General features: G+C 37.0%; 2 protein-coding genes across 5 annotated transcripts in view; one reads left to right on the top strand and one right to left on the bottom strand.

Annotated features, from left to right (window-relative positions):
* The window catches only part of Gbeta13F (guanine nucleotide-binding protein subunit beta-1), a 64,959-nt gene extending 60,731 nt beyond the window's left edge, over nucleotides 1-4,228 (bottom strand). The window contains exon 1 of the mRNA XM_074102619.1: nucleotides 3,966-4,228. The gene's annotated coding sequence lies outside the window, so the exon portion shown is untranslated. The remainder of the gene's footprint in view (nucleotides 1-3,965) is intronic.
* Nucleotides 4,229-6,684: 2,456 nt separating this feature from the next.
* Abcd1 (ATP binding cassette subfamily D) overlaps nucleotides 6,685-19,445 on the top strand; it is an 87,387-nt gene continuing 74,626 nt past the window's right edge. For all 4 annotated transcript variants that reach the window (XM_074102591.1, XM_074102586.1, XM_074102588.1 and 1 more), the window contains exon 1: nucleotides 6,685-6,953. The gene's annotated coding sequence lies outside the window, so the exon portion shown is untranslated. The remainder of the gene's footprint in view (nucleotides 6,954-19,445) is intronic.

Here is a 19,445-nt window from a genome sequence, read left to right as displayed (position 1 = left end):
TATGATTGGCTAGTTAACTATAATACTCAAGCTAAATAAGAATGTCTCTACAAAACATCCGCTAAACACAATTAGGTATGTCAATTTCAGCTGGATTGATGACCTGATGATGGATTGATGAAAAATATGTTTTTTGAAAGAGGCTTATATACAATTAGTAGGATAATATGAATAGGGACATCAGACAGGTATTTGGATGGTATGGGTTTGTTGAATGGAGGTGTAAACGTGATTCTGATTTAACGCTTGCAGAAGAAGCAATGCTGATTTAGAAGTTCATTAGACAGGCCTTTACATTCAGAGATTTGGTTTCAGTACAAGGGAGAGTATGACATGTATCTGAGGCTGACATAGTCACATTTGGTGTACTAAGGCCTTGTTAAAATATAAAATTTAAAAAAATACATCCAATCCTGCCCATGATGCTCTTAAGCCTAAACATGATAATGAAAAAGAAAACAAAGCACGAAAATAGAATAAAACATTATGAACTCTAAGAAAATCAAATCAAAAATTAAGATGTAGAAGATCCTCCTACAAAACAATCAATTTCAAATTTTGTTATAATGAACTTTAATCTTCATTAAGTGAGTTCTGTCACAGTAAAATAAGTCCTACACACAGGATGCTGGGCTATAGGAAGGTAATGACTAATGACAATACTTTCCTGGAATAGTTTATATTTTATTTACACTCTATTTACTGCAACTTTCCAAGGAACATCTAAAAATTTACAAACATTAGAAGGAAGATTGCATATTTTTTTTTTATGAAAAGTCCTAACCTCCCCTTGAATGAATGAATGAATGAAAACATTTATTGCTTGAATGTGAGTCATTACACTGGTGTTACAATATTTTAAAAGTCTATCACAGTCAGCCGTCATCTGGCATGCAATAATAAAAATTTCTCCCTTTCAAAATTTAATTAACATAAATAAACTTACAATATAATGAGTAAATAATAAGGAATATACAAGTACATGTTTATTATTGTTTTTAACCGACTTCAAAAAAGAAAGGAGGTTCTATGTTCCAATGTTTATGTTTGTATTTATTTTAAAATGAAATCCTTGGATTATTATTATTTAACTTTTTTTAAAGTGTGGGGCATAACATCTATGAAGGAAAAGAAATGATGCTATTATTGACCACCATACTGTTGTTTAGATTTTCTGAAAGAAGGCAAATAGAACTTAGCTGAATAGTTTAAAATAATTATGCTCTTAAAATCAAAACAACATTGTGTCCAAAATATGCAGTCATAGCTCACTCAAAGATTGATTAATTACTCATTGCTGAAGGCAAATCAATATAAACATAAACAAATGAAGTAACTAAAATAGCATTGGTAAATTTAATAACTTCAGACAAAACTGTCTATAGGTAAGACTTAAATGCGACCTCTACTACTGAATACTTGTGATGTATAGATATCATTTAATAATATTGAAAATTTGTTTAAAAAAATAAACCTTGTTGAGTTTCTTGCCGGATTCTTCTCAACAGAGGTTTTTCCGAACCCGTGGTAGATTTTTTGACATTCAAAAGTGCTTGTTATAGCCTAAATTGAATAAAGATATTTTGACTCTGACTGAGTTTGACTCTACATTCTACAATTCAGTGCATAGCTAGTATGTTATTCCAACTCAACGGTTCTTTATTTCTGTTTTATTGACCTTCAAACCAGATGCATTGAAACCAGACTGTACTGTCCTAATGCAAGGGGTTACATTCACCTTCTTTCTGCTCTCATCCTATACTGCGTCACAGAAAGAAGAGGTGCAAATTAGTGTGCATCCTACTTAATAATATTATAAATGTGAAAATTTGTGAGTGAGTGAGTTTGTGAGTGAGTGAGTATGTTTGTAACTTCTTCACGCTGAAATGGCTGGATGGATTTAGATGAAATTTGGCAAAAAGTTAGTTTATAACCTCGATTAAAACATAGGATATCTTTTATTCTGATATTCTCACAGGATAGGGATAAAATCTCTAAATAACAACCGCTGGGCTTAGAGTCCTGAAATTGGGTATGTAGTAGGTAGCTGGATGTCTGGAATAACACATAGGCTATACTTTTTATTCCAATGTTCCCATGAGATAGGGATAAAATCTCGAACTAATAACCGCTGGGCTTAGAGTTACGAAATTTGATATGTAGATAGCTGGACATCTGGAATAACACATAGGCTATTTTTTATCCTGATATTCCCACAGGATAGGGATAAAATCTCGAAATAACAACCGCTGGGTCATGAAATTTGGCATGGGTGTTTTAATTTAACATTAATGAAAACCACAATGTAACTTTAGGGAATTCCCACAAGAATTTAATAAAAATCCCGGAATTTCAATTCAACTGCTGTATCTAAAGATTTACGCGTGCGAAGCCGCGGGTAAACACTAGTAAGAAAATAAAAAGGCCTCAGGTCAGCTTTTCCAATGCATTTATAACATTTGGGTGTTATGGTTTGAGCGGTTGAGCCTATATCCCTAATGAAGGATAACAAGAACACATTATCATCATCATACAATGGTATAGGTTTTACTCCATCGGGAGTAGAGTAATTACTACAAGTTAGGAAGCACTGGTTATTTACATTAACACATTTGGCTCTGGCAACTCCAACTAGAAAGGGAACGGGAACTAAAAAGTCACAGGCGTTGTCCCGGGGGCCGAATGTGTTAATTTGTGATCAGAGGCCTTATTGTTTACCTATAATAATTGTTTTCACTACTTCTTTCTGGTACAAGACAGTATAAAGATGGTGAATGTAATTGTGAATATCATTGCATTTGACAATATGGCCCCAAAGGCCGTATTTTATTTATTTATTACGTTTCACTCTCACAATTGCAATCAAATGACAGTGTTTGTTTTGCGATCAAATCAAATGACAGTTAGCGAAATCTGTCATTTGATTGCGATTGCGAGCATCAGAAACATTAGGCAATACCGCCAAAGGTCTAGAGTTGTAACAAGTTTAAAGATTCTTCATTCAAGTATGAGCAGTTTCACAGACACATCACTGGACTTTGTCATTTTTGATATAACAAATCACTGTTCTCATGTATTTTTTCCCACCATTACAATATGTATATAAAGATGGAGGTGATGAACACTATACCAGCTGGTATATAAACCAATTTGTTGTTATATACAAGAACAATGAGAAAGTACATCACTTGTTTTCATTTCAATGCACATCACATCATATGGAATATTAAACTAACACATGAATAAAAATGAAATTTTTGCAGCCTTATTAATTATTCATAACAATTGCAGTAAGTTTTATCTAGAAGTCTTAGTCTTGTTAGTTGTATGGTAATACAGTTAGGTTGATATTCAAAAACTGAACTGAACAGTTGAATTAACCACAAATTACTCACAAGTGTCTGAACTGAACATAAGCTATTACTTTATGCAGCTTTACTAAGAATCGCCTTATATTTTACATCCAAGCTAAGAAAAACATTAAAAATACGCACCAAAAGCGAAAACATAATGTTAAAAGCTCACATTCACGTCAAAAACACATATTAACACTTATACGCGAACGTATTTCGTTGAAATAAAGTGAAATGTAAAAGAATCGATGTTTCAACTAGCAACAGGGCTGTGCCTCCATGTCCTGTATAACTAGGTATAGTACGAGTCACGTACATGAACGCCTAGATTTTCACAAATGAAAGACATTCTTGCACCCGAGAAACTAGGAAGGAACCTAATACGACACGGAATTTAAATAAAATGATTGCAATCATATCAGAAAATGGCACACCCGATAGCACAGGCCGGCCGTGCCGAACGAAAACTGATTACTGATTCAAACGAAACATCTATCCACATCTCTTCGTCTACACTTAAAAAATATTTAACTACGACGGACCAAAACATATATCGGTTATACTAACAAGGATTAACTAAAAGGAATTGATAAAATGAAGCAAGAACTTTACCCTTCCGTCAGTAATATTTCTTCGATCGTCCCTCCAGTGGTTTCAGGGCGCTTCCTATATCACCATTTAAGACTGGATTCTCACTTTTTGGTACATTTTGAATCTGTACAACGACACCACACTGAATCAGGAATTTGAATCACTAGTTTATAACACGGACTCTACCACCATTAGCTTTTCATACACCTTATCCCGGGCACGGTCCTCCTCACGGCCATTTGCAAATTGCGTCAAAATTCGTGGAATGTGATTGGTTGATTCGGCGCAAGTGTAGTTTTAGGTCTCCACTGCTGTCTGGTGGCAATAATGAGAACTAATACATCTGCTAAGCAAAATTAAATCTTCACTTATTGTGATAAAGCCCTTGACATTCTACAAGTACGCACTTACGACATTTTTCATCGAATACGGTTGGGTGCGGTAAGGTAACTTCGAGAACCCCGTTACGTGACGTCAAACTGGGCGTGAATAACAAAAAGCGGGTAGTTTGAAAAAATATTCCGTGCAAAAGATGGTAATTTTAACAATTTCATTACTAAAAATATAAAAGAGTTTTAACTGCTTAACTTAGACATTACGAAATTACTTGCTTGTATAAGGCGAACACAGTGCATTTTTACTTCGTGATTTTTAGGTTCGATTTCGATCGTTCGCTCTATTGCGTTCCAATGTACGCTTTTAACTTTTAACATTTAACTATTAACTGTTGAAAACTAATACAAAAACAGTTTATTATTCAAAAAGTACAGTACAAAATTAATGAGGATAATCTTTTAATCGTCAAAATAATATAGCAAACTAAAATCAATAAAATAATGGCATCTGGGCTGTTGTGCGACTTTGTCAAAAAGAGTATACTTATCATAATTAGAAATAAGAACCATAAGAAAAATGTAACCAGCCAGTTTAAAAAAATGTCTTCAATGTACTATTACTTATTCTGTGCTTCAATTGAGAAATAAAACCTCATTGGTGCTCTTGCAAGCAGGAGGGCTACTACGAAATTCGAAGTTCGTATCCTACGGTGTCTTCAAATTCCGACTTCAAATTTCGTAGTAGCCCTGCTGGTACTCATCATCCCAGCCTATATATACGTCCCACTACTACCTGGGCACAGGCCTCCACTCAGAATGAGAGGGCTTGGGCCGTGGTTCCCACGCGGGTCCAGTGCGGATTGGGAACTTCACACACACCATTGAATTGCTTCGCAGGTTTGTGCAGGTTTCCTCACGATGTTTTCCTTCAACGTAAAGCTCGTGGTAAATTTCAAATGTAATTCGCACATGAATTCCAAAAAACTCAGAGGTGCGTGTCGGGGGTTGAACCCACGATCCTCTGCTTGAGAGGCCATAGGTCAAACCACTCGGCCACCACGGCTGCTGGTACTACGAAGTGCAAAATTCGAACTACGTATCTTGCCGCCCCGCTGACGCTTTATGAGAGCGCTATAAGAGCAAGCGGGTCAGTATGATACGAACTTCGATTTTCGAATTTCATAGTACTGTAGGCCCTCAGGTCAGACCACAAATCTTCAAAAAAAAATCAAATTCAAATTCAAATTCAAAATTCAAATGATTTATTTAGTAAATAGGCCGCAATGGGCACTTTTACACGTCATTTTTTTAAACTACCAGCGCTTTCGGAAAGACCATCATTGCCAAGAAGAATGCGCCGCAAGAAACTTGGCAGAAAGTCATTCTGTGGTATATTCAATTGTATGCGCATGGCATGGGTGGTTATATGTATTTTTGTTATTAGAGAGAGAGAGAGAGAGAGAGAGAGACATTTACTTACACATATATTCGATACACATAAAAAACATTAGATGGAAAAAATAAAAAAAAACATCGAATAGTACAAAGTGTACTCGTGTGTGTGAAGTATTACTCGAATCTGCTGTAAATTGCATCCATCACCTGCTTATTTCCATTAAAGGTTGGTTGGAAGAGATTGCTCCAAAGCGATAAGGTCGCATATTGCTTATCAAGAAGAAGGAAATGTATAACATGCAAGTTGGAAACTAAAAAAAAAGGAGAGCCGCTATCAATATTACCACTGTACCAGTCGGTCAATAATTAAAGAAAGATTTCGTCTTTATGTTTTCCACAATGCCTTCTTGGTTTGCATATTTAGGCGAATGTGAGGAGCAGCTTTACATGTTTGTCGCAATGAGGGCTATCATTTTTTGTCTCACTAGATGGCGCACTGTTGCGTGAGGTTTTTAACAGACAGAACGGTTTGTGACAGAGGAACGAAATAACTACAATTTTCATGGTAATTTGTATGACGGAGGGAAGGCGGCGCTTCATGTCATGCTTATGTCATGATATGCCTAGGAATTTCATGATCTGCCTAAACGTCACTAGGCAAATTGTTAAACGGTGAGATTTGAACGATACGGCGGATGTCCCTTAGCCAATTCATGAAATGGCGCCATTTCACGATAAGTATGACTAGGAATTTCGTGATCTGTAGGGCTACTACGAAACTCTAAACTCGAAGTTCGTATCGTGCGGTCCCTCTAGCACTTATACTATTTAATACGAGAGCGAGAGAGACGGTACGATACAAACTGGTTTATTTTACGCTCGACGCATCAGATATTTGTTTCTAAACGGAAAAAAGTACAACCTGAGACCCTGAGAGTAGGAGTGCAACAGTAATTTGACATTTCACTCCTTCGTAAAATTTCTGAACGAACGCTTACTGTCACTTTAACGTCAATCAGTATCCTTTGATATTCACTGTGCATTAGACGTATGTTATGGAACTCCGCTCGATCTGTACCTTTATTTAGAAAAAAAAACATTGAAAATAATAATGCGTACATGAGTTGTGGACTAAACAGTGCTATGGTACAGACACAGTTAGAGTTTTAGATTTAATCTAATAAGTACGTGGTTTCTTGCGAACTTTATTGACAATATTAAACTGCGAGATAATTCTACAATAATAACACATACAGCTGAACGTCTAACTACGATATCGGTGAGTACTGCTTTTAATTATTTTTTATGTAAAATGTCAAGGAACAATTGCTTACCTACCTATTATAATTTGATCGTAGTTTCGCGAAATTTACTGTTGATACGATGATCCCACTGGCTTCTTAGTCTGGCTAGAATGCTAGATAATATAAATCGGATCCGGAAGTATCTTTTTTTCGATTCGCGCTGCTATAAAACAGCGCATTGCGCAAAAACAGTGCAGGGTAATAAATAACACCTAACCTTTATTAGGTACCTATTGCTTTATTTATATTCATTTTTTAGGCTTATAACTATCTTTTTCTACTATTTATTAGACTAGTAGATCATGTTTACCCAAAATATTCTTCGTAATATCATAAATTAAAAATTAAATCATTTTCAGGTAATAGAACTATCACTTTAATTATTGTCTACCTTCTTTAAAAAAAATCTTGATTGACTTATGATTAACATTAGCCTGCCTTTACTATAAATTAAAGGTTCATTATATACTTTTTTTCTGCATGGCTAAGGTTTCTCCTTTTTAAGCCAGTTTTTTCTGTGGCTTCCTAAGCTGTAATCTGAAATAAGGTAAACCCATTTGATTCAAAGATAAACATGAATGAAAATTTGTTAGTAAAGACACATTAATCTTTTTTATACTTAAAGGAATTAAAAAAAAGCCAGCAATTGTTATAAATTTTACAGAAAAAGGATTTATTTTAAATGAGAAAAGATGCTCTTAATTTAGCATGAATCATCTTATCTGATATAACAAAGAGACTTACAGCAAATAAATAAATATTTTTTCCAAACCACTCTTGAAGACACATTTTTGTAGAAATTGCAGAAGATCTGGTAGAAGAGGGCCTACTCCAAAGTTCGAAAATCGAAGTTTGTATCATACCATCACTCTCGCTCTCCCATTAAATAGTATAAGTGTCAGAGGGACCACACAACAAACTTCGAGTTTCGAGTTTCGTAGTAGCCCTGAAGTTCAGAGACCTCTAAGATATAATAATATAGTTGAAGTCACCATCAAAACTACAGCCAATTTGCAAAAAAATTCCTACAAAAGTAAGGTAGTCAAAACTCTTGAACATGACATGTGTTCATTTTCTTTGTACATCTGCAATCGGCTCATTGACCATTATTAAATTTAAAAAATATCATCATCATTAATAAATAATTAAATCTGTTGCATAAAGTCCACACTTTGCAGATGGGCCAATCAACTATTTTACCGACACTTTGGGCGTCTCCTGCGATACCAAAATTGTCTCTGGCGTTACCAAAAAATTGTACTTCCAACAAGATATTTCACGGTTTAATAGGTTGAACTTACGTAGGATGGCATGCCATCAGCCAAATATGTGGTCTACCACCCTAAAGTTGATAATCGTTTGCATGTCATAAAACAATAATGCCAATAGACGTATCTGTCAACTTGAAAGTTCGACTTTAGCGACATAATTCATTTGATAGGAACTTGTTTAAAAATTGATAGACCACTTATTTGGCTGATGGTACTCATGTACACCATCTATTAAATTACAGAAAAAACATGTTAACTTACAAAAATCTGCAATTGTTTGAAAAATGTAGCGGACAGATTAGTGTCGGTAAAAAAGTTGATTGACCCAGATGCCACCATCTGCATAATAACAAAAAAATAATGGATGACTTTATGTAAAATAGATGCTGAATATTAAATTAAAAAATATATTTTATCCAGTTGTCAATGAAACATAAAATTGTATCAGATCTATTTTTATTATATGTTAATATAATTCCTGATAGGCAGTCATCCATCATAGATATAGTTTTATCTTAGTTTTCCTGTGCAAATTAAATTAAATTATGATTATCATTGTGATTGGAATGTATTGTACAACATAAATTAGAGCTATCTGTTTCTCATAAAATAATAGAGCATGTTAATTACTAATCAATAGATTACCTAGGCAAATAAAAAGTAAAAAAAAACTTTTTTAAATTTGATGTGTTTTTTTTTGGTATACAGTTCAGTCATATCAAATTCATTTTGTAGTGTTAGCCTGCAAGCCAAATATGCATTTATGTCTTTGAATTTGAATGGAAATGTACCTAAAATTTATCTATTATGATAGTGCAGTCTACTTAAATGTCATTTTATCATTTGGAAACTAATTAGCAGTTAATATCGAAATGATTGAATGACCTCTGTGATTTATTTGTTCATTTGCTTGCACTTATTTATTCATATACATCAGATTTTTCCTCTTCCCCTTTGCTCCCCTCCCAAAAGCCAAGAAGACCAGCACAGGTCGCAAACTTGGCAGTATAATCATTTCATAACATACTTATTTTTATCCATGTTTTCTTTCCAAAATGCCAGGAACATATGTGTTCTATCTTTCTTTAAAAAAATAAAAAAAAAACAATGAAAATCTGACCTACTTAGATCTGCATCAATGGAAAATAATAAATTAAACAAGCAATTTTATTATTATGTAAGTGTAGGTAATGTATGTATTGTAAGAAATTTCTCTTAAGCCTCCGTTTCTATCACAGATGTGCGAGGATGTGTTCTGAGGATTTGAGGAATGTGTTTATCATGAACCAATAGAAACACTTCATTTGCCTCGCCTCGCTCCACTCAGCTGTTTCCACCAGAGATGTGCTGTGCGAGGGTAGGTTCTTCACACATCTTTCGTGGAAACGCAGCCTTAGGATGCCATGCCTCCAATGGTATTGCATAATAATGTATGTGCATGGTTCTGCCATTTTGTCAATTTGCTCATAAAATCGGTTGAAAAATGCTACTTATGGGGAAAAGCTGGACAGACATACAAAAGCATTTTTACCCAAGCTTAAACGGAGACGCTTCGCTCGCGCTCGGTGAAAGAAATTGAGGTATTTTGTCCTGGAAACTAAAGATGTAAACAAGTTATAAGTTGTCTTTTTTGCAAGCATTTATTTCATATAATGTTTGTCTTTGATTTCAAATTTGGCAGTTTGGATGACAAAAATACAGTCAACAATAAGTTTGTATGTTTTTTTTTTACAAAAAAATATCGACAGCCATTGTTACTTTTAAATTAAACTTATGTTATTCTCAGAATTTATTTGCGAGGTGATTTAAAAGCCTGGAGTCTTTGACTTATGGTTTAATATTGCGTGACAGCTTGAACAAAGAGAGATACTCTTTGTCTGCATGTTAGTCATTGAACAAAGTTCACTAAACTATCATTTGTTATCAAAATTCACATTGTCAATTGAATTTAAACTCAAGCTCTTTAGTTTAAGCGTCATTATAGATTATTGAATTATCTGTGTGTAGATATAATTGCTCATCAGATCTAGGGTTGCTATATTTTCGGATTTGCCTGAGATTTTGGGATTTTTAGACTCCCGATAGGATTGCGGCTAAATATACATAGACCATTGGTTCTTAAAGGTAATTAGGAAACTCCAGAAGGCAGAAGCCGTATTGTCTAACGCGCTGACATTTGCGATCGCATTCGCCATCACTTTCTAGCCTCGTCTTATACCGTGTGACAGAAAGAACTGGTATAAACATGGTCACTACAATTAAATAGTAGAAGATACAAACCTGAATCGACCTTCACCTTGTATATTACAAAATATATTAGAAATGGGGTTGCTAAAAAATCCTGGACAGACTTTTTTAATTATTAAAAAAAAATAGTAATTTGTAATTAGGTACTACTAAATATTTATTATTAATTAATTAATTATTTATATTTATTATTTTTTTAAAACATGATTATATTTTTTGATATTTAAGTTCTGATTTCGGATCCCCCGACCCGAATCACCCAGGCGACTACGAAGTGCAAAATTCGAACTTCGTTTCCTGCTGTCCCGCTGACGCTATTTAATACGAGAGGAGGGACGGTACGATACAAACTTCGAGTTTTTCGGAGTAGCCCCCCCAGTACCACGTTCGTTGAAATGCACGTCATCGTCAGGCACTTGTCTCACCGCCAGCGAGGAAACGATTGGCTATCGACTATTTTCTCGCTCAAGAAACGAACAAAAGATATAAGATCCTGTGTGAGTAAAAGAGACACATATATTAATAGTTGATCGCTGGCTGTTCACACTGTCGGCGAGAACTCGCTCTTACATCTTTTGTCGCAGCGACAAGAGCTATAAAACTCGCTGAGCTATAGATACTCGCTCAGCGATGTCAGCTTGGCGGCCGCCCGCACGAGCGAGTCGAGTGGAGCGAGTAATCGCCCGTCGCACACGAACACTCGCTTACAGCCGAGCGACAAAACTACACTCGCTTCTCGCTGCTCGCCCACTCGTTTCTAGTTACTCGCTCTACTCGCTTCTCGCTCATCGTCGGCGGTGGGACAAGTGCCTTACTGCGGTTCCTTGTAAAGAGTTGACATATGTCAAATTGCCAAGCTGCACTCCGCGTTCCCATTGTGTACAGTAAAATTTCTTGAACAATGACCATTACCAGCAAGCACCTATTGATAACAATACTCTTCGAAGCGGTTTTATCGGTCAACCGAAAGTTTACTTGGTCAGTAAACCATTTCTTAGAAATCTGGCAGTAAACAACAGGGGGCTTACGAAATTCGAAAATCGAAGTTCATGTCGTGCCGTCCCTCTCGCTCGTATTAAATAATATTAGTGATATTAGTGTCAGCGGGACGGCAAGATCATCATCATCATCATCATGTCAGCCGAAAGACGTCCACTGCTGGACATAGGCCTCCCCCAAGGCTCTCCACTCAGACCGGTCTTGTGCTTTTCGCATCCACCGCGATCCCGCGATCTTAACCAGGTCGTCGCTCCATCTTGTTGGAGGCCTACCGACAGCTCGTCTCCCGGTCCGCGGACGCCATTCGAGAACCTTTTGACCCCATCGGCCATCAGTCCTGCGAGCAATGTGCCCCGCCCATTGCCACTTCAGTTTCGCAATTCTTCGAGCTATGTCGGTCGGGACGGTAAGATACAAAGTTCTAATTTCGCACTTCGTAGTATTCGCTGGGTGCGCGATGACGGCGCCAACTAGCGGTTACAATTACGGCGGACTTTGAAATATCAAATGGCTGACTGTTATTACGAAGAGCAAGTAAAGAAACAAATAATTTCAATGAAATATCGAAATTTACATATATTCTATTCGATCATGTAAATCTATAGTGTCGATAATAACGTTGACCTTTTTTATTTCCCGTCTAAAATGGCACAATCAATTAATTTCAGGACACGGACTTTCTCATGGCTGTCTTCACGAGAAGTAAAGAAATAAACAAATTTAATCGAATAACGCATTTCATATATACCAATTGCAGAAGATTATTTATATGACTGTAGTAGGTCGTTAGTAATGCAGACTTTTTGTGTATTTTCATTTCAGTTAAACATGGCCAAATTAATTATAAAAACTGGATTCCGAGCACACTAAGTATACGACATCGCTTTCCAACCACAAACAACAATAAAAGGAAAACAATTAGTTTTGGCTCAATATGTCCAAGATGTAAAAGAAACCAAATGTGAAGAGCATAAATTCATAATGAGTCACACCATTGAAGCTCGTGTAATTCGTCAAGCTTTAGTTCGTCGACGCCATACAAAACATCTTTCTTGTGGAAATTTATAGAATTTGTGATCACTGTTTTTGCCATTGTTCTTGCAGTTCACTACGCAGCAGGTTTCGTGACGCTTATTTTTTTTTTTGCTTAATAATGCAACGAATACGTAAATTTCACTAGTAAATAGTGACAGTTGGTCCGCCGAAAAGTTCCTTGTTTGGCCACGGCGCGCGCTGCGATCGATTCGTGGTTCCCCCACCTCCCACTTTGCACCCAGCGAATAGGGCCCGAGCTGCCATTTTACGAAAGTTTTGGTAAAATTGGCTCTAAATCTAGGAAAGTACGGACCCCTCTCCACAGTCCACGCTAGTCATTGGTAGTCCAGTCATATCTACTCAGTGGCGTAACGTGATTATCCGATCAGTCAGCCGGGGCGGAAGAAAAATTTGCCGCCTTTTTTATTAGGTAAGTAGGTCATTCAAAAGATGCGATGGTGACGACCCAAGGATTTGTTAATTCAATAAAAAGGTAATTGATTTTAGCTAATGTGCTTTTATGAGAGTGAATTACATATCGTTTGTTTGACCATTATGTCAGTATTGCCAATTTGCATCTAGAAAACTTAGAAACGAACGGTCCGTTCGCAAGACGGTTTATAAAATTCGAAATTCAACACGAACTTTTTTTATAAAAAAAAATACACTAACACAGCTGGCAACACCAAAATTGACAGGTAGCAACTGAAGTTACCAGCAAATCCAATTTTTAATGTTATTCGATACCTACGCATGTTCGATCCCGCATTGCGCGCAGCGCGCGCCGGGCTACTAAAAAATCGAAGTTCGTATCGTACCGTCCCTCTCACTCTCATATTAAATAATATAAGCGTCAACGGGACGGCAAGATACAGTTCGGTTTTGCACTTCGTATTATACAGCCTGGACTACTTCGATCATACCGTTAGGGAATGATGATGCATTTTTATCGTTTTTATCTAGGTTTTGCAGACAGATGAATACGATATTTTGTTACGTTCTCTCTCACTCGCGGTTTTAAGGTCAACGACAAAGTTAAAAGCCTTGAGGCGTTCAAGATGGACATTAACCTTAATTAACAGATAGGTAATGCGATTCGTATTGATATGCGATTAATATTGATGGGCAAAACAGGCAAAACGGCGCCCTAGTCCCTATTTCACCAAAGTGACATTGTCAGTGACATGTTGAATGATAGGTACCTATTATTTGTATTGACGACCTGAAGATCGCGGGATCGCGGTGGATCCGAAAAGCACAAGACCGGTCTGAGTGGAGAGCCTTGGGGGAGGCCAATGTCCATGCAGCAGTGGATGTCTTTCGGCTGACATGATGATTTGTATTTAAATTGAATGATATGATTTAATGATATGTTGTGAAAGCAAATATATTTTTCCTAGTCTACATTTATTTATAGATTTGGTGGTAAATCTTGACATGAGAATATGAGATTTCAGCTGTGTCGGGTTTGCGTTATAAGCTGTATACAAGTGCAATTTTCTGAAACGCTCTCATACGTACGATATTTATTGCTGGTTTTCTAAAGGAATTTCTTACTTCAAGGTGCTTCAAGTCAAGACAGGCCGCTTCAATGGTTCTCTATCGTTTGCCCGAATTTTATATGCCCGAATGTATCGTTTTCTAGAATTTTCATTTGCCATAAAGTAATTTATTTCTGAAATAGTAATTTCTTCAGAGTTGATATTAAACTAACCTAACCTAACCTAGTGCATTCTATATGATGACATTAAAAAAATCCTGAACAGCACGGTTCTATATATTTTATGGCAAACGTTGGTATGGCAAGTGAAATTCGGGCAAGTAAAGGTAAACTCGCTTCAATATCTGCATTTCACATTGAAGACCAACTTATTTCTTACCATATCGGCTCGACGGTTCGATGGACTTATTTAATCACAGGAAATGCCGTCACAAGTTTTCACTGCCATACAATAATCTACTGTACGAAACACTTAAGCCATACTTTTTAATCCAGGTGTAGGTTAAGTAGAGTCAGGGCTCAGTGGCTTAACTTTTTCTTGGGTTCGATAACTTTTAACAGCGTAATGAGTTTTGAGTTTGTGAGTCATAGTAGCCACAAATTTTACATTTAATGTTTTTGGTGGGATCCCATTTGTTTTTGTAAAATACCCTAGTATAATAAGTGTCGGCGTCGGATGAATGTTCGGAGGGACGATCGGACGTTGTTAGTGTTGTGTGTCGGTGTGATGGGGTGACAAATAAAAATGACCAAGTGCGGGTAGTTCGTGATACGAGTGCCGGTACTTTTAGTGATCAAGTGCGGGTAGTTCGAAGGACTCGCGCCGCTAGGCAGACTTGACACCCCACACTTCAGTCTACTCGTGAACACGGCCACTGCAATGTTGCCGAAACGTCGAGGTAAATATTACTCGTGTGTGTTAGCGTGATTGATAAGTCCCGTTGGTGGTGTTTTGACCCTAGCGTAAATCTATAGTCTACGTTATTGTCTGTCTGTAAACTTAATATTTGCCGCATATTGTAGCACGGTAAATGTACCGTCCAGGCATTGGCCAGGTTTTTGTTTTCTATGATTATTATCTTAAAGTGAGAACTTGGTAGGTATTCTATTCTGTAATATGATCCTATGCTATGCCTGACGGATAAACACATATATTAAACGAGTTAACTTCCGTGACACTGATTGAATACGACTGACAGCATACTATGTGGAGTGTGACTTTCTAGTTTCACCTCATATTATTTGTTTAGCTCATCTTATGCAGCGTGTATTTTAGTTATAAACGCAAACTTTAAGGATAGTTAGTAACGGCCCTAATAAACGTACTTTCATCTCTCTCTTCAAGTGCCTCTCCAACTAGTGAAGGTTGGCAGTCAGCTCCGCATATCTAATTCGGTCTTTTGCCAGTCTAAAAAGCTCCGCGGCGCTCTTAACTCCCGTCCATTCCCGGATATTGCGTAGCCACGATTTCTTCCTACGACCCACTGCTCTCTTGCCTGCCACTTTGCCCATCATTATCAGTTGCAAGAGTTCGTATCTGTCATGTCTTAATACGTGACCCAGATAGGCAACTTTTCTTTTTTTGATGGTCTGCATTAGTTGGCTGGTACTTTCATATATTTATTAAAAAAAAAATCGTTTTTTTCCGTAGTTAATAATCTCTCTCTTCTAAGTTAATACACTCTTGACAGAGTGGTTGTGGTCGTCGGTTGAGAATCAGCAGTGAACCTTCCGTGCGTTTCTTATGAAAAATTATGTGGTGTTGTCCCCTTCCACACCGCCTCTTGCCTCCATCGCGAGTTGGACAAAATATGCAAGAACTCACCCTTACCTGTCAATAAAGACCTACCTTTTTTATCGACTGGATGGCAAACGAGCAAGTGGGTCTCCTGATGGTAAGAGATCACCACCGCCCATAAACATCTGCAACACCAGGGGTATTGCAGATGAGTTGCCAACCTAGAGGTCTAAGATGTTTAAACAATAAATGGCCATAAACGGTACAGTGGCCACAAACGGTACCTACTTCTACCCGATTTAAAATTCAACGCAATTTTCCCTACTTTCATGTGCGTGAACGAAACACCAAGGGCCTGTTTTACCACTCATGGATAACTATGTGACAGATAAATGTAATGCCGTCTCTAAGTATTCGGACAAAACACACAGAGACGGCATCACAGATATCCGTCACATAAAATTAATCAATGAATGGTTAAACAGGAGGTAAATGTAGTAAAGTTTAATTGTCATTAATTATACAAAGCTACGCAGTTAAACCAAGAGAAAGTGAAACCGATGCTTGGAAAGGTTCGGTTATGTAAGCCCGTCCCATCCCAAGGCAGGGATCAACCATAGATCATAATAAGACGAATAGGTACTTAGAAATGTCATGGGAGCTTAAAAATTAAAGAAGAAGAAGAAAGAAAGATTTATTCACTAAAAAGAAAATTAGCAAAATACAACTGACAAACTTTAAGATACCTGTACAAAGGCGGACTTATCCCTTTAAGGGACAGGGGTATTTGGTATAAATATTTAATGTAAGTGGGATGACAATGCAAGTACAGTTAGCAAAAAAGCTTGTATAAAGAAGATTTTTTAACAGAAACTTATTTTTAAATTACAATACCTACGTATGTATCTGACAACTTATTTGTTGGGTAATTGTAGACTATGGCGTCAAATTATTTTGAGTTTAAAAGCTTGATGCGCTTGTTGTTGGATTAGTGATGTAAAAAACGTTCTTGATTGATTTCAATGAATTTAATAAAAAAAAGGTTACAATCTGTATGACACACACACGCGCACGTTAGCAGCGAACGGCGAAGAGATGAAGAGTAAAATCGAGTGCGTCCGCTTCCCCGCGCTGCGTCTCACCCCCTTGGTCGCCCGCCGGTTTGGTAATATTCCCAGCAGTAATTGATAAACTGCGTTAAACTGGGATAGAGATTTAATTTCGGCTTTGTAGCTATACATTTTAGCTAGCCAGTCATTTTTATTCGTCCTATTAGGTGGCCTATTGCATTCACATTAAATATCTGCGCACATTGTCAAAATTTTCCGACTGAAATCACAAGTTGCATCTTTCATTTCATTCGTTTTTGTTGTTTCTTTTCATTTCTGTTCTGTTAGAAAAAAAAATGATAATGTGCGCCGAGCCGAAATTAAGACTTTTTTTTTTAAATTTACGCACTTCCTACCACCGAATCTACCGTACAGTCACCAGCACCAATATCTGATACAACAAGCGTGCATAAATATCTGATACGACTCTATTTCTGGGCCGGAAGGACGTGTCAGATATTTTTGCACGCTCCGCTGTAGCATATATTAATGCTGGTGACTGTACCTGGGGGGCTACCACGAAATTCGAAAATGGAAGTTCGTATCGTACCGTCCTTCACTGTAGTATTAAAATTATATTAGCGTCAGCAGGACGGCAAGATACGAAATTCGAATTTTGCACTTTGTAGTATAGGACATGATCCCTCTGAAAACCTTTCTCAGAAAGTCACTGTGACGTCGCAATCCTTGACAAGGGAATTAGGAACTTATCGTGAGATACGGTGGGTAGGGAATCCAATGGTGCGATGTACGATTGCGACGTTAGTCTAATTTAACGTTAACGGCCCCAGTTAGATAAACTTGTTTACGGCCAGTACGTTTGCACCGAAAGCTATGAATACAAACGTTAATTCTTATGCAGACATAGAGTCAAAATAGAGGCCTAATCTATTTAACAAATATCCTATATACCTATAGCTGATGGTATTATAAATGCAAAAGTTTGTTTGTTTGTATGTTTCCTACCTTTTCACGTCTAAACCGCTGAACCGATTTAGATACTTTGAGTCCCGGAGAAGGACATAGGATAGTTTTAATCCCGGAAAATTGCACAGTTCCCGCGGGGTTGATAAACGAATTCTACGCGGAGGGAGTTGCGGGCAACAGACCAGGTAGTGAAATATAAAAATGAATCCTCATTTCCATTGCACACGCCATAACTTGAGAACGTGACTTTACCTTCTGGTCTTTACAATACAATACAATACAATTACTCTTTATTGTACACCAGAAATAGTGAGCGATAAAGAAAACAGGTACACAGAAATATGAACAGAAATATGTTTTGGAATACTTTCCAGAAGGTTCTTACTTCTTACGAAAAAATTAAACAAAGTTGCGTAGAAAATTTAAGAGAACTCAACCTTACCGCCAGGAGAGACTTGAAGATTTTCGCGGGCTTTTTATGCAATGCTAATGAAATTCAAGATGTACGCAGCCACGCAGGTAAGTATTGTTAGGAAATTCCCACGGACAATTCAAGGGACAAATGTAGCTATCTGGAATTCTGGAATAACACAGGCTACTTTTTGTCCCGAAATTACCACGAGATCAGGATAAAATCCCAAAATTCAACCGCTAGAATTGGAGAGGTGATATTTGGCGCAGGTTTTTTTATGCAACGTTAGTGAAATCACGATTTAATTTTTGGGTTTTTTGTTATTTCAATGCAATTTGCTAGATCTTATTGGTCAATTGATATTTATTTATATATTGTTTACGCGTTTTTTTTTCTTTTAAGTTTTCGACTTTATTCGCCTAAAGCGTGTTAGTGTTACGCTACCGCCTACATCTTTTTTCGTATGGATTTTCGTTATTTATCCGACACGTTCGACTAACGCCCACGCGATTGGGCCGCCGTACCAGCGCTATGACCATCATTTTCTTTTTTGTCATTCCGTAATTAGACCCCTGAAGAACCGCCCGCTATACTGGCAAAAATCATCCAGTATTTTGTGTCACCATCTCCCGGTCTATTGGGAAAATATTCGTTCAATATGCGAGATGCCGGTTTGTAGATGTTGATTCCATCAGTTCGATCGATCTAACAACTCTTCAAAATATACCTACTCTAGTAGCTACTCCTCATTTGGCATATTCTTGAAATTCTCTTAGCATAGCATAACAGTATTGCATATTTTTTTTTAGAAGTTTAATGGCGCGCGGCAAAGGACTTGCGCCATTCAGCCAATGGACACAGCCAAAGAGGATGAACATTCAAATAATTATACTCCATCCAAAATACTTCCACAGTTACAGTTAAAACTGATGTGGCAACGCAAGTAAAGCCAAGAGGAAGCTTTTTTATTTAAACAGAAACTTATTTAATTAATGTTGTATTTGTTCCACCATCGCAAAACCTATTATTTTGTATTCAAACATTTATAATTATAAATGTTTGCTCTTAAAACCAGTCCAGCCGGTCTAGACATAGAAAACACTTTCTACTAAGGTTACACTTGGCCAACGAGTCTAACCTAAGCCTAATTATGCGATTGGAATTTGCTTGGCCTAGGTAGATAGGCTTTTTAAATATTTTTATTTTTTTTGAAGTCTATCTGTATGTA

This window comes from Choristoneura fumiferana, chromosome 19, assembly GCF_025370935.1.
Source record: "Choristoneura fumiferana chromosome 19, NRCan_CFum_1, whole genome shotgun sequence".
NCBI lineage: Eukaryota > Metazoa > Arthropoda > Insecta > Lepidoptera > Tortricidae > Choristoneura > Choristoneura fumiferana.
Note: the sequence above shows the minus strand (reverse complement) of the source record. Positions and strands in the feature narration are given on the sequence as shown.